The 11438-nt window shown below is 42.1% G+C and overlaps 1 protein-coding gene across 6 annotated transcripts in view; it reads left to right on the plus strand.

Moving 5' to 3' along the window:
* The window catches only part of GTF2H1 (general transcription factor IIH subunit 1), a 35945-nt gene extending 26454 nt beyond the window's left edge, over nt 1–9491 (plus strand). For 4 of the 6 annotated variants that reach the window (XR_014024601.1, XR_014024602.1, XR_014024603.1 and 1 more), the window contains 3 exons: nt 5156–5228; nt 5347–7363; nt 9352–9491. The gene's annotated coding sequence lies outside the window, so the exon portion shown is untranslated. Of the gene's footprint in view, nt 1–5155; nt 5229–5346; nt 7364–8254; nt 8335–9351 lie in introns of all 6 variants that reach the window. The other 2 variants (XR_014024605.1, XR_014024606.1) reach the window with 2 other exon arrangements.
* Nucleotides 9492–11438: the final 1947 nt, after the last annotated feature.

Genomic DNA, 11438 nt, shown 5'->3' on the forward strand with positions numbered 1-11438 from the left:
TTGTCTAAGCCCCAGACTTTCAAGAGGCAGTCATCACAAAACCCCCTTGACAAAGCTTAATCTCTTAACAGTGTGAAACTTCTTGTGAGGACTAAAAGGCTAGATAAAAGGTGGGAATTGCCCTATAAAGTGCAAGGCTGGGAATTGAAGGCTTCGTGGTAAAACAAAAGGGATAAATCATGCCATAGCCTTTGCATAATCATGGTCTTTAGACAGCAGTCTAGTTGTAGGCTTTGGGATCTTCTGTAGCGTCTCAGAACATTTTTAATTGGGGCACTATGGCTAGCATCATAGTCTGCCTGCTTATTTGTAATTTCAAATATGTGTCTGGTAAGTAACCCATGCAAGGGACGCGGTGGCTCAGTGGGTTAGGACGCTGAGCTTGTCGATCGGAAGGTCGGCAGTTTGGCGGGTCGAATCCCGAGTGCCGCGTAACAGAGTGAGCGCCTGTTACTCGTCCCAGCTTCTGCCAACCTAGCAGTTCGAAAGCACGTAAAAATGCAAGTAGAAAAATAGGGACCACTACGGTGGGAAGGTAACAGCGTTCCGTGCGCCTTTGGCGTCTAGTCATGCTGGCCACATGACCACGGAGACGTCCTCGGACAAGCGCTGGCTCTTCGGCTTTGAAACGGAGATGAGCACCGGCCCCTAGAGTCGGAAACGACTAGCACGCATGTGCGGGGGAACCTTTACCTTTACCTTTAAGTAACCCATGATTGGATTCAGGGTTTGAAATTTTAAGATTATTCAAAAATCTTAACAATCGGCCTGAAATCATGGCTCAATGTGACTTTTTACTTTCTGTGGGAAATGAAAGGAATCATACAAAAGATGGAACCCCAATCATATTTTTGTAGATGAAATTATAATTTGATTCAGTCTTCATTAATTTGCTCTTGTAGTCATTAGATCCATTCATTAATATGTATGCATCTTTTTTCCAAGGAGCTTGATGTACCGCCTTCAACTTGTCTTCAGAGCAATCTTGTGAGCTGATAATGTTATCCAACCAGGTTGCTTCACAAATATCTTTGGATGGCCAGTAATGTTAAATGGTTACTGAGCTTTTCAAAGCAGGCTACATAATTATTATTTTTTGACAGCCATTAATGTCATGGTTTATTTCTTGTTCCAGTGAAGAAACTCAGACCCAAGGAATAACCAAATACAAAACAACAATATGTCTGGTGACATTTGGGTGGATTCAGGCATCAGATGATTCACCTTAGGAGTAATGAAAATTTTAACAGTACCTGCTTTCTATAAATGCTTCAAAGAGAAATACCAACAGATAACACCAATCAGATTGATCATAAACTTCACTGTGTTGTTTTCTCCAAAAATTACTTCAAACTATTCTTGAAACTTTGAGCAAACCTTTCAGCTAATGGTTTTGTAGCTGGGTGGCAGGATGTTCATTTCATTCTTTTCAGGAATGTCTGAAACAGTTCAGCTACCAAAAAAAACTAAGATCCCTTGTGACTAATTGTATTGCCACAGTTGTCCTACCAAAGAGATCTCTATAGTATAAGTAACTTGTTGAAGAAAAAACTGATCTATTTGAACATGTCTCCTTCATAATTAAAACGTTTGTGCCCATAAAGGGCCCTACAAAAGTTATATGAATATTTTGCAATGGCAAAGCAGGCCATTCCTACGGATAAATTGTGGTATTTTAGGTGGATATTTAGGCAAATTGGCTAATTAAGCAACTTTTTGCTAGCTGTTTGATTTGTTCTGTTTATAGTCAACAAAATTACAAACAAGTATTGTCATTGCCACTGAGGTATCTAACATGTAACCTAATACTCAGTCTCCAAGTTTGAACTATACAATGATTTTCAGTAACCACATAATACAATTGCTATCAAATGTAAGCTCATCATGACAATGATAAAACTATAAATGGATTTTTGCTATATTTGGGTAGTTTTCTTAAGCAGCTAACATCTGGCAGGAATTTGGTATGATTAATGATTCCTAAAAGGTTTAGGACACATCTTGTGACTTGGGAGCATTTAGAGCTGTTTGAATGTCCTTGGTACTCTTTGAGCTTAATTACTTAGAGACATTTCATTATCCAGCTTTGTACATCAATGGTGTGACCACTTATTTATTTATTTATTTATTTATTTATTTATTTATTTATTTAATTAATTAATTTGTATACCGCCCTTCTCCCGAAGGACTCAGGGCGGTGAACAGGGCAATACATAATAAAAACAAGATACAAAAGTTAAAAATTATTAAAAGTAATTAAACAGCAATGCCCGTAATAAATTAGTACAGATTAAAAGTTAAGACCAATTTATAAAACCCAACCCCATCCCATCAGGCCAGGCCAGCTTGTTCAAAAAGGTGGGTTTTAAGATCGCGCCGGAAGGAGCGGAGATCAGGCGCCATCCGGAGCTCGACCGGAAGATGGTTCCATAAATCCGGCGCGCCCACAGAGAATGCCCTCCCCCTGGGGGCCACCAGTCGGCATTCTTTGACCGGTGGCACCCTGAGGAGGCCCTCTCTGTGGGAGCGTACTGGGCGGAGGGAAGTTGACGCCGGCCGCAGGTGCTCCCCAAGGTATTACAGACCCATGCCATGTAGGGCTTTGTAGGTCATTACTAACACCTTGAACCTCACCCGGAAGACAACTGGAAGCCAATGCAGCTCGCGGAGCAAAGGTGTGACATGGGAGTGTCGGGAAACTCCCAACACAACTCTCGCGGCTGCATTCTGTACCAGTTGGAGCCTCCGAGTGGTCTTCAAGGGTAGCCCCATGTAGAGAGCATTGCAGTAGTCAAGACGAGAGGTCACGAGCGCATGAGTGACCGTACGTAAGGCATCCCGGTCTAGATAGGGCCGCAACTGGCCGCAACTTACTATTAAAGAACACACATTTATTGTATCACATTCAAAGTTATACTGTAGTCTGTCATTCTCTGCAACACTCCCTCAAAATTTTGCAGATGCACTTCAGTGATGATATCATCTAAATAGCACAAGGTATCTGGACAGCCTTGTAGCACTTAGTATATGGCTGTCTGCCAAAGTACTGAAACAGGCTTCTCCTAAAACAAGTCTGGTTTTTTTTACAATATATTTATTAACCTTGAAGACTGCAAGTGACTTCCACCTTAGGGGAGGTATTCTTCCAAATACCAAATGCTAGGATAATGCAGATGAAGGAAGTGTCTCCACCTTCTGCTTGTAAGCACCCTAGGATTTTTGACTGGCTTTCATGTGAAGCAAAATGCTAAACCAATATGGACTATGGCCTGGTCTAACAAGGATATTCTGCTCCTGCAAATTTGTTTTTCATATAAGCAACAATGGAGTACAAGTTGATAACATTCTATAGTAAGCAGTTAATATTTTGTCTTAGAGATTGATCTACCATCAATTTGATGTTGATTCAGCAACAATTTTCTTGATAATCTATACCAATCATAGTCTTTCAGAACTGTGCATCTATGACCACTGTCATTGAGCCGATCCACCTTGCTGTTATTCCTCTTCTTTCTTCCACCATTCCAAGCATTAGGAACTTCTCCAGAGAGCTGGGTCTTTGCATAATGTATCCTAAAGTAGGCTAATTTCAGTCTGGTCATTTGTGCTGAGTGGTATTCTCAGTAGTCTTCTCCAACACCAATGTTCAAGAGCTTCAATATTCTTCCTAGCCTGCTTCTTCAAAGTCCAACATTTGCTATTATTGAGCATCACAAGGCATATCAGAGTTTGCATATTTTATCTTTGGAAGTATAGATATAGAAATATATTTTCTATAGCTTATACAAATACAAAGGTCCTAGAAATAGATTGTTTTATAAATTAGACGTTATTCTAGAAGGTAAATAAATTATAACAAGATTTTGTCTGCTGCCTGTATCTGAAAACTATAACATTATTTTATTTCCTTGACTGGCTAACACTTCACTCAGTCCCCCAAATTGAACAACTGCAATTTGCTGTATGTGGGTCTGCCTTTGAAGGCCACTCAGAAGTCACAGCTGGGTCAAAATACAGTAGCATGGGCACTAATAGATTTTCCTCATTACCTTCATATGTCATTGCAACTTTACAAGCTGTGGTGTTTACCATACTAGTTGGTTTGTGAGTGGAATTCAAGGTGTTATTCATCACCTATAAAGCTCTTTGTGGCCAACACCCTGGTTATTTGCTCAATTAAATACACATCAAATAAATGCAGTTGGATTTAAATCTTGGGCTTTGGAAATGTACCATTTCTGCCATAGCCCCCTGACCCGGAACAGCATCCTTCCCAAAATATGGATCATGCTTCCCACCCTTCAAATGTTCTGGAAGTCTTTTAAGATATGGATTTATTCCAAGGCCTGAAGTTAGAATGTTTATAGAGCCTCTTTGCTGGATGTTGTTTATGTGATTTTGTCTGGGCAACTGTCCTCCTTAAATTATTTGTTATTTTCAACATTTAAGCTACCCAATATACTTTTGGAATCAGATGGCCTTGAAATCTAATAAACAAATCTATGTTACTTTTTTGCTGTGCTAAATCTTACTTTCTCCCTTGATCCTTTGGTTTCAAGAAATTATTTTTAAGGGTGGTCTGGCAAATTTTCAAGAGGTTCATTTAGCTGCCAATATTCTGGAAGCTGTTTTTAAGTAATTCACGCATGCAACTGCATCAGTGATGAATTTATACTTGTTATTTATATTTGTCATGCAGGTTCTGCTGTGAAATCAAACTCAGAAGTTACTCTCAGCTCTGAATAAACCCACACCTGAATGCTAACTAAAACAAAAACAGCAATTTGTCTAAGACTCCAGTCTTATATGCACTAATTTCAGGGATAAAATCCATGGAATTTAGCAAAACAGAGTTCTAAATGAACATTCTGTACACAGAATTGGACTGTACGCCTACAAAGTTCATCAACAAGCTTATAAGTACACCTGCGTCTGCCAGTTTGGGGCTGTGGTTATGGCATCAAGCTGGAGACCAGGAATTAGTGAGTTCTATTCCTGCTTCAGCACAAAGCCAGCTGGGTGAATTTGACCAGTCACTTCTCAGACCTAGAAGGAACTTGCAAGCTATTTCATTCAGTCATTCATACATACACACAAAAACACATACACATTCTATGTATTAAGTGCATAACCTTTCTCATCTGATGTTCTGCAGAAACCCAAGGAGGTCATAATTGAAAATAATATGAGCTGTAGACCATGAAAATTATTTCAGCACTTCCTCTAAGGTAAAAAAAGTAAAAATAAGGTTAAGGAAGGCTAGTAGACATTATATCAGCTTCTAATAATGAGTGCTACTTGAGGGCTTCAAAAGTGTATTTTGAGAATATTTTTTATCTTTTCCAGATTTTCTCCCTCTGGTCTTCTCCAGATGTTTTGGACCATAACTATCACCATTGCTAGGACCGGCTTGGAAAGATAGTGACAGTTGTAATCCAAAGAACATGGAGGGTACCGGTTTAAGGAAGACTTACTCTATTTTTTATTTTTATTTTTTGTTAGGCTCGTTTGACAGAATAAGCCAAAACCAAACACTAGTATATGATACTCTGGATATGTGACTCCAACATAATTGTAATCCATTATTGGGCTTTAGCCTCTTGTACAGACACAGCAATTATAGCTTGTTATAAGTAGAAAAACCTATCTTATAGCCCAGTGAGAACACCTTCATTGACTAGTTATCCTGGGAGCTACCTTCCAGGTTCAGTTTTGCTTTTCTCTGTGTCATCTCAACACTCTAGGACCGTGATGGCGAACCTATGGCACATCTACCACAGGTGGCACACAGAGCCCTCTCTGTGGGCATGAGCGCCATCGCCCCAGTCCTAGGCCTTCAGCTGGGTTTTATAAAAAAAATTGTTTTAGGTCTCCGCTGTATGCAAAAAAAAGGTTCAATCAATCAATCAATCAATTGCAACTCGCGGGGAAAAAAGATCTTGCAAAGTTGGAATTGATTGATTGAACTTTTTAGTCCCACCTAGTCTGCCGTTACCACCGCAGCCACGCCCACCCAATGGGCCAAACCCACCCAATGGGCCATGCCCACCCGGCACCCAATGATACATAAATGGGGTTTGGGTTGCAGTTTGGGCACTCGGTCTCTAAAAGGTTCGCCATCACTGTTCTAGGACCAGGTTAAGGAACTTGGTTCTCTGCATGCTAGCTTCTTACATATTCTACCACTACTTGGCTCTTTAAATAAAGTGTCTAATATCATCCAAATTCAGAGAAGCTGCCATTTTGGGTTTGCAGCAAGAGGAATTAGAACCTTATGGCAAGCCTTCAGTAATATCAAATGGTGGCTGATCTGAGTAATGATGACGCCGAAAGTCCAAGAGTTGGATTAAAGAGATGCTCATAAGAGTAGGTTAAGATGGGGGCACAATTGCTTGTTATAGGAATGTCTAGTCAAGGCTTCTGCCAATCAAATGTGCTGGCTGGGGAATTCTGGGAGTTGAAGTTCATACATCATAAATTTTGCTAAAGTTGAGAAACGCTGGTTTGGATCACAACTCTATGATAGAAGACCCTGTGCAACACGGGGGGGGGGGGGGGGGGAAGGGGCAACTTTTAAATTGCACAATTGCAAGCATCATCTTTAGTTCCCACCCCAAATGGCCCTTGGTCTTAGCATGCCATGCAAATGTTCCCCTGCTGTTTTCTTTTTGTGGATTGCCTATATTAGTATGCAAAGAATTTCCCCCAAGTAGGAGACTAAACAGATAACCTCTTACAATTGGTCACTTCCAACCACTTGGACCAATTTGTATCTATTCTTTGTTTCCCAAGGGACTGTGATTTCACAGATTTAGCACTCACTTCCCCCTCCCTCTCAAGCCTTTTTTCTCTCCTTTGTTTCCCTGTGTGGCTCCTGCCAAAGTGATGCCCATTTTCTTAGCCGACTCAAATAAAGGATGCACTTGCTTGATGATAAATGCTGATTTAACTGGATGGTGCAGTCGCCAGGGATTGGGCTCAACATGAGGCCACCCAAAAACTAATATAAAAAGCTTACCTGTAATTTCAGCTATAATCCTGCCTTCAAAGTGTAAAACAAACCAAAAACAAAAGCCTTTTGAAGGAAAAGCTGGGCCCTACCTCATCATTCCTCTTCCTATCAATACCAAAGCAGAGGTGGCAACTTGATAAGCATGAATTCAGTTGCTCCTCCAAGTTCTGTCAGCTGCGAGGACGATGGATAACCTGCATGCCTATTTTCCAAGAGAAAATAGGCCTTTGAGCTAACATCCGGAACATAATGCTAATCATCCTCTCTCATTATAGTGAAGAAATCTCAGGCCCAGACAGCAGGTACACTGGGTGATTCCAACTTGTTTCAAGAATGCCAAGTACTTTACAAGTAAGACAAATTATATTTTTAAAAAAGGAATAAAATCATTGCTTACATTCACTTTCTGATATCATGTTTCAGATTAAATTCCACTGAATCCAGTGGAGCTTAGCAACAGGTCTACTAGATTTAGACAGCAAAACTCTGGATGACCTTCAAACACTGGCAAGAAAATTCAGAACATTCAAAATCTTTGCTACGATCTCATGATCATCTAGGCATTTGCAGCTGAAATCTAGCAGTTCTACCTACCAACCAACCAATGCGTTTATTGGCTTGGACAAAAACAGCCCTCCTGTAACACTAAATTAAGACTACAGGGGTTTTACAGAGGGACAGGAAGGCAAGGGGGAATGCTTTCTTGACCTTCCAAAATGCTATTTTTGGATGCTCAATATCTCTTACAGGAGTTATAACTCAGATGAAATGCCCTTACTCAGTCTCTGTTGAGAACACTGTTAAGTATTTCTCAGCATTACATCCGTGATTTGAGAAGACATGAAGAAGTTGGAATATTGGACCAAGCAGCGTTCCAATATTTGAAGGGTTGCTATAAAGAGGGGGGGGGGTCAGCCTATTGTCCAAAGCACCAGCAGGCAAGACAAGAAACCATAGATGGAAGTTAATCAAGGAGTGAAGCAACCTAGAACTAAGGAGAAACTTCCTAACATTGAGAACAATTAACCAGTGGAATGGCTTGCCATCAGAGGTTGTGGGTGCTCCATCACTGGAGGCTTTTAAGAAGAGACTGGACAGCCGTTTGTCTGAAATGGTATAGGGTATCCTGCTCGATCAGAGCGTTGGACTAGAAGACCTCCAAGGTCCCTTCCAACTCTGTTATTCTGGTCTGTTCTATTTGTTAAGTAAGGGGATACAGCACTGGTGTTCTCTGTTTTCCAGCTGGCTACCTGAAAAGGCAGACAGAATTGAAAGTGGCAGGATAACAGACAGGACAGCTCAGCCTGCCAGGCAAAATGCAGGTAGTCCTCAACCTACAACCCCAACTGAGCCTAAATTTTCTGTTGCTAAGTGAGACAGTAGTCAAATGAGTTTTGCCCCCATTTTATGACCTTATCATAGTTGTTATGTAAACCACTGCAGTTTTTAAGGTAGTAACACGGTTGTAAAGGAAATCTGGCTTCCCCATTGAATGTGCTTGTCAGAAGGTCCCAAAAGGGATCACATGAGCCCTTAGGACACTTGGCCTAGTGGTTAAAGGCACCAGGCTAGAAAAGCAGGAGATGCTAAGTTCAAGTCCCGCCTTAGGCATGAAAGCCAGTGACTCAGCCTAAATCACCTCATAGGGTGGTTGTTCTGGGGAAAATCGGAGGAAGGTGTGTTGGATAGGTTCTCTGCCTTGAGTTATTTGTCAAAAATAATAAAGGCAGGATATAAATTATCAAATAAATAAATAATCCATCATAAATACGAGCCAGTTGCCAAGTGTTCAAATTTTGATCATGTGTCCCTGGGGATGCTGCAACAGTTGTAAGTGTGAAAAATGGTCATAAGTTACTTTTTTTTCCAGTGCCGTTGTAACTTCAAGTGATCGGTAAATGAAAGATCTTAAGTCGAGGACTACCTGTGTAGACCAGTTTATTAGTCCATTACAGTAGGAACAAGAGCAGGCCACTCTAGAGAAAGAGTCACTTCTAGCAGGGAGTAGAAACAAGCAGAAAGAAGAGCAGGCCAGACTCTTCTCCTTGATGTGCTACCTTTTCATTGCCCTTGGGATGGTGCAAGTTTGCATTCCTCTTGGCAACTACGCAATCCAGCAGTTATAGAACAGCATCACAGTCATCACTGACTCCTAATTCCTACAATCCTAATGGCCATGCAGGTAGAAGGATTATGGAAGTGAAAATAATGCTGATAGATCTGAGCTACTAAAACCATCTGTCATTTTTTGAGTAGCTGTTATCACTTGTAAATAGTTTTTATTTGGATGTTTGCAGCATAATATTGTCTCACACATTTTATCACTTGCTCCCTCATAGTTGCCTATGGTTAAGAGTGCTGTGTAAACAAGATCCAACAGAATCCAACAAGCCATTGCTTACTGAATGATGATTTTTATTAACCCAATTGCCTGGATTTACACACCAAACCAATCTGCCAGGGAAGCAGATACACATGCAATAAAATCTTCCTATGACAATTGGTTTGGCTTAAGTCAGAGTTCCCCAATGTTTCTGGCTTTGCCGCGGCCCACAGGTTGGTGACCCCCTGGCCTTGGTAACCTTGAGTTGGGGAGGTAAGGATGGCAGCTTAGAGAGGACATTGCACCAAACCACAATCTAATTATACTTGCTCTCTGCCCAACTCACCTCAAAGGTTTGTTATTGTAGGGAAAATAGGAGGAATATGTTTGCCACCTTGAATTGCTTATTAAAAAGAGTGGCATATAAACAAATTAAAAATACTGGCCCAGTTCACATAACACAGTAGGCTAAAAAGGGAAGGTGACCGATAAGGGTGTTGCACGAACCTAGCAAACACAGTAATGATTCAGTGAGCAAACCCAATCAATTAAGTTATTTCAAGAAACCAAAGTTAGAGCTCACCTAGGAGATTGCACAAATCTGCAGGACTGCTAGATGGCAGCAGAACTAATGTATTCTGCCACCTAGCGGTGTTGCTTGATTTTCTCACCCTGAAGCATAAAGGAAGATCCGAGCCCACGCACCCACCACCCACCCCCGCCACAACACCCACAAAAGGGAGCACAAGAAAGTCCCTTTGCTGGTATTAATTGGCCATCAGCTGCTTTCCTTCACAAGGCAACGGTCGATACCGACCACTGTTGTCACCCCTAGCCCTTCTTTTCATTAAACGAGATACCCAGTCCCAGCAACCGTTCCTCATATGCTTTAGCCTCCAGTCCCTTAATCATCTTTGTTGTTGTTTTCCGCACTTTTTCCAGCTGCTCCACATCTTTTTTTTATAATATGGTGAGCAAAACTGGAAGATAAATAGTGAAGAACAGGACATTCCCACATATAACTTGACCTCAGAAGCACACGTAAAAAAAAACCCAAAACAGAGCAGGTTATACCACTTGGGAAACCGACCTTAACTGCTTTGACAAGTCCTCCTTCTTCTTCTTCATCAACTTGAGAGGAGCGATGGGGAAAAACGCAGGATAATTATTCTGCCTGGTAGTAATGGTCCGTGGTCCATTAGGGCAGGGGTAGGCAACCTGTCAACAAAAGTGCGTATAGTCAAGGCTATGGTCTTCCCAGTTGCAATGTATGGCAGTGAAAGCTGGACCATAAGAAAGGCTGAGCGCCAAAGAATTGAGGCCTTTGAATTGTGGTGCTGGAGAAGACTCCTGCGAGTCCCTTGGACTGCAAGGCGATCAAACCGGTCAGTCCTAGAGGAGATCAACCCTGACTGCTCTTTAGAAGGCCAGATCCTGAAGGTGAAACTCAAATACTTTGGCCACCTAATGAGAAGGAAGGACTCACTGGAGAAGAGCCTAATGCTGGGAAAGATTGAGGGCAAGAGAAGAAGGTGAAGACAGAGAATGAGGTGGCTGGATGGAGTCACTGAAGCAGTAGGCGTGAGCTTAGATGGACTCCAGAAGATGGTAGAGGACAGGAAGGCCTGGAGGAACATTGTCCATAGGGTCGCGATGGGTCGGACACGACTTCGCAACTAACAACAACAACAACAACAAGGCAACCTCGGCTCTTTTATGACTCATAGACTTCAACTCCCAGAATTCCTGAGTCAGCTATGCTGACTCAGGAATTCTGGGAATTGAAGTCCATGAGTCATAAAAGAGCCGAGGTTGCCCACCCATGCATTTAGGGGCTACCATCTCAAATCGCACCTCGTTCTAAAAGAAGGCGACACGGGGAGCCCGCCTCTTTTTGCCACCCTGAGAGATTTTTCCGGGCTGCTCGGCGATTGGGCGACGGAGCAGTAGTAGAGTTAGAGCGGAGGGACTTTGGAGCTCGGGCGCCCCCCCCTCCCAGTAGCAACTACTAAGCACGTGCGAGAAAGCGAAGACCCGCGCAGGCCGGGACCCTCTCCTCCTCCTCCTCCCCAGACGTGAATCTTGGCACGTCTCCCGGCTCCC

The sequence above is a fragment of the Vipera berus genome (genome assembly GCF_964194415.1).
Source record: "Vipera berus genome assembly, chromosome: 1".
Taxonomy (NCBI): domain Eukaryota; kingdom Metazoa; phylum Chordata; class Lepidosauria; order Squamata; family Viperidae; genus Vipera; species Vipera berus.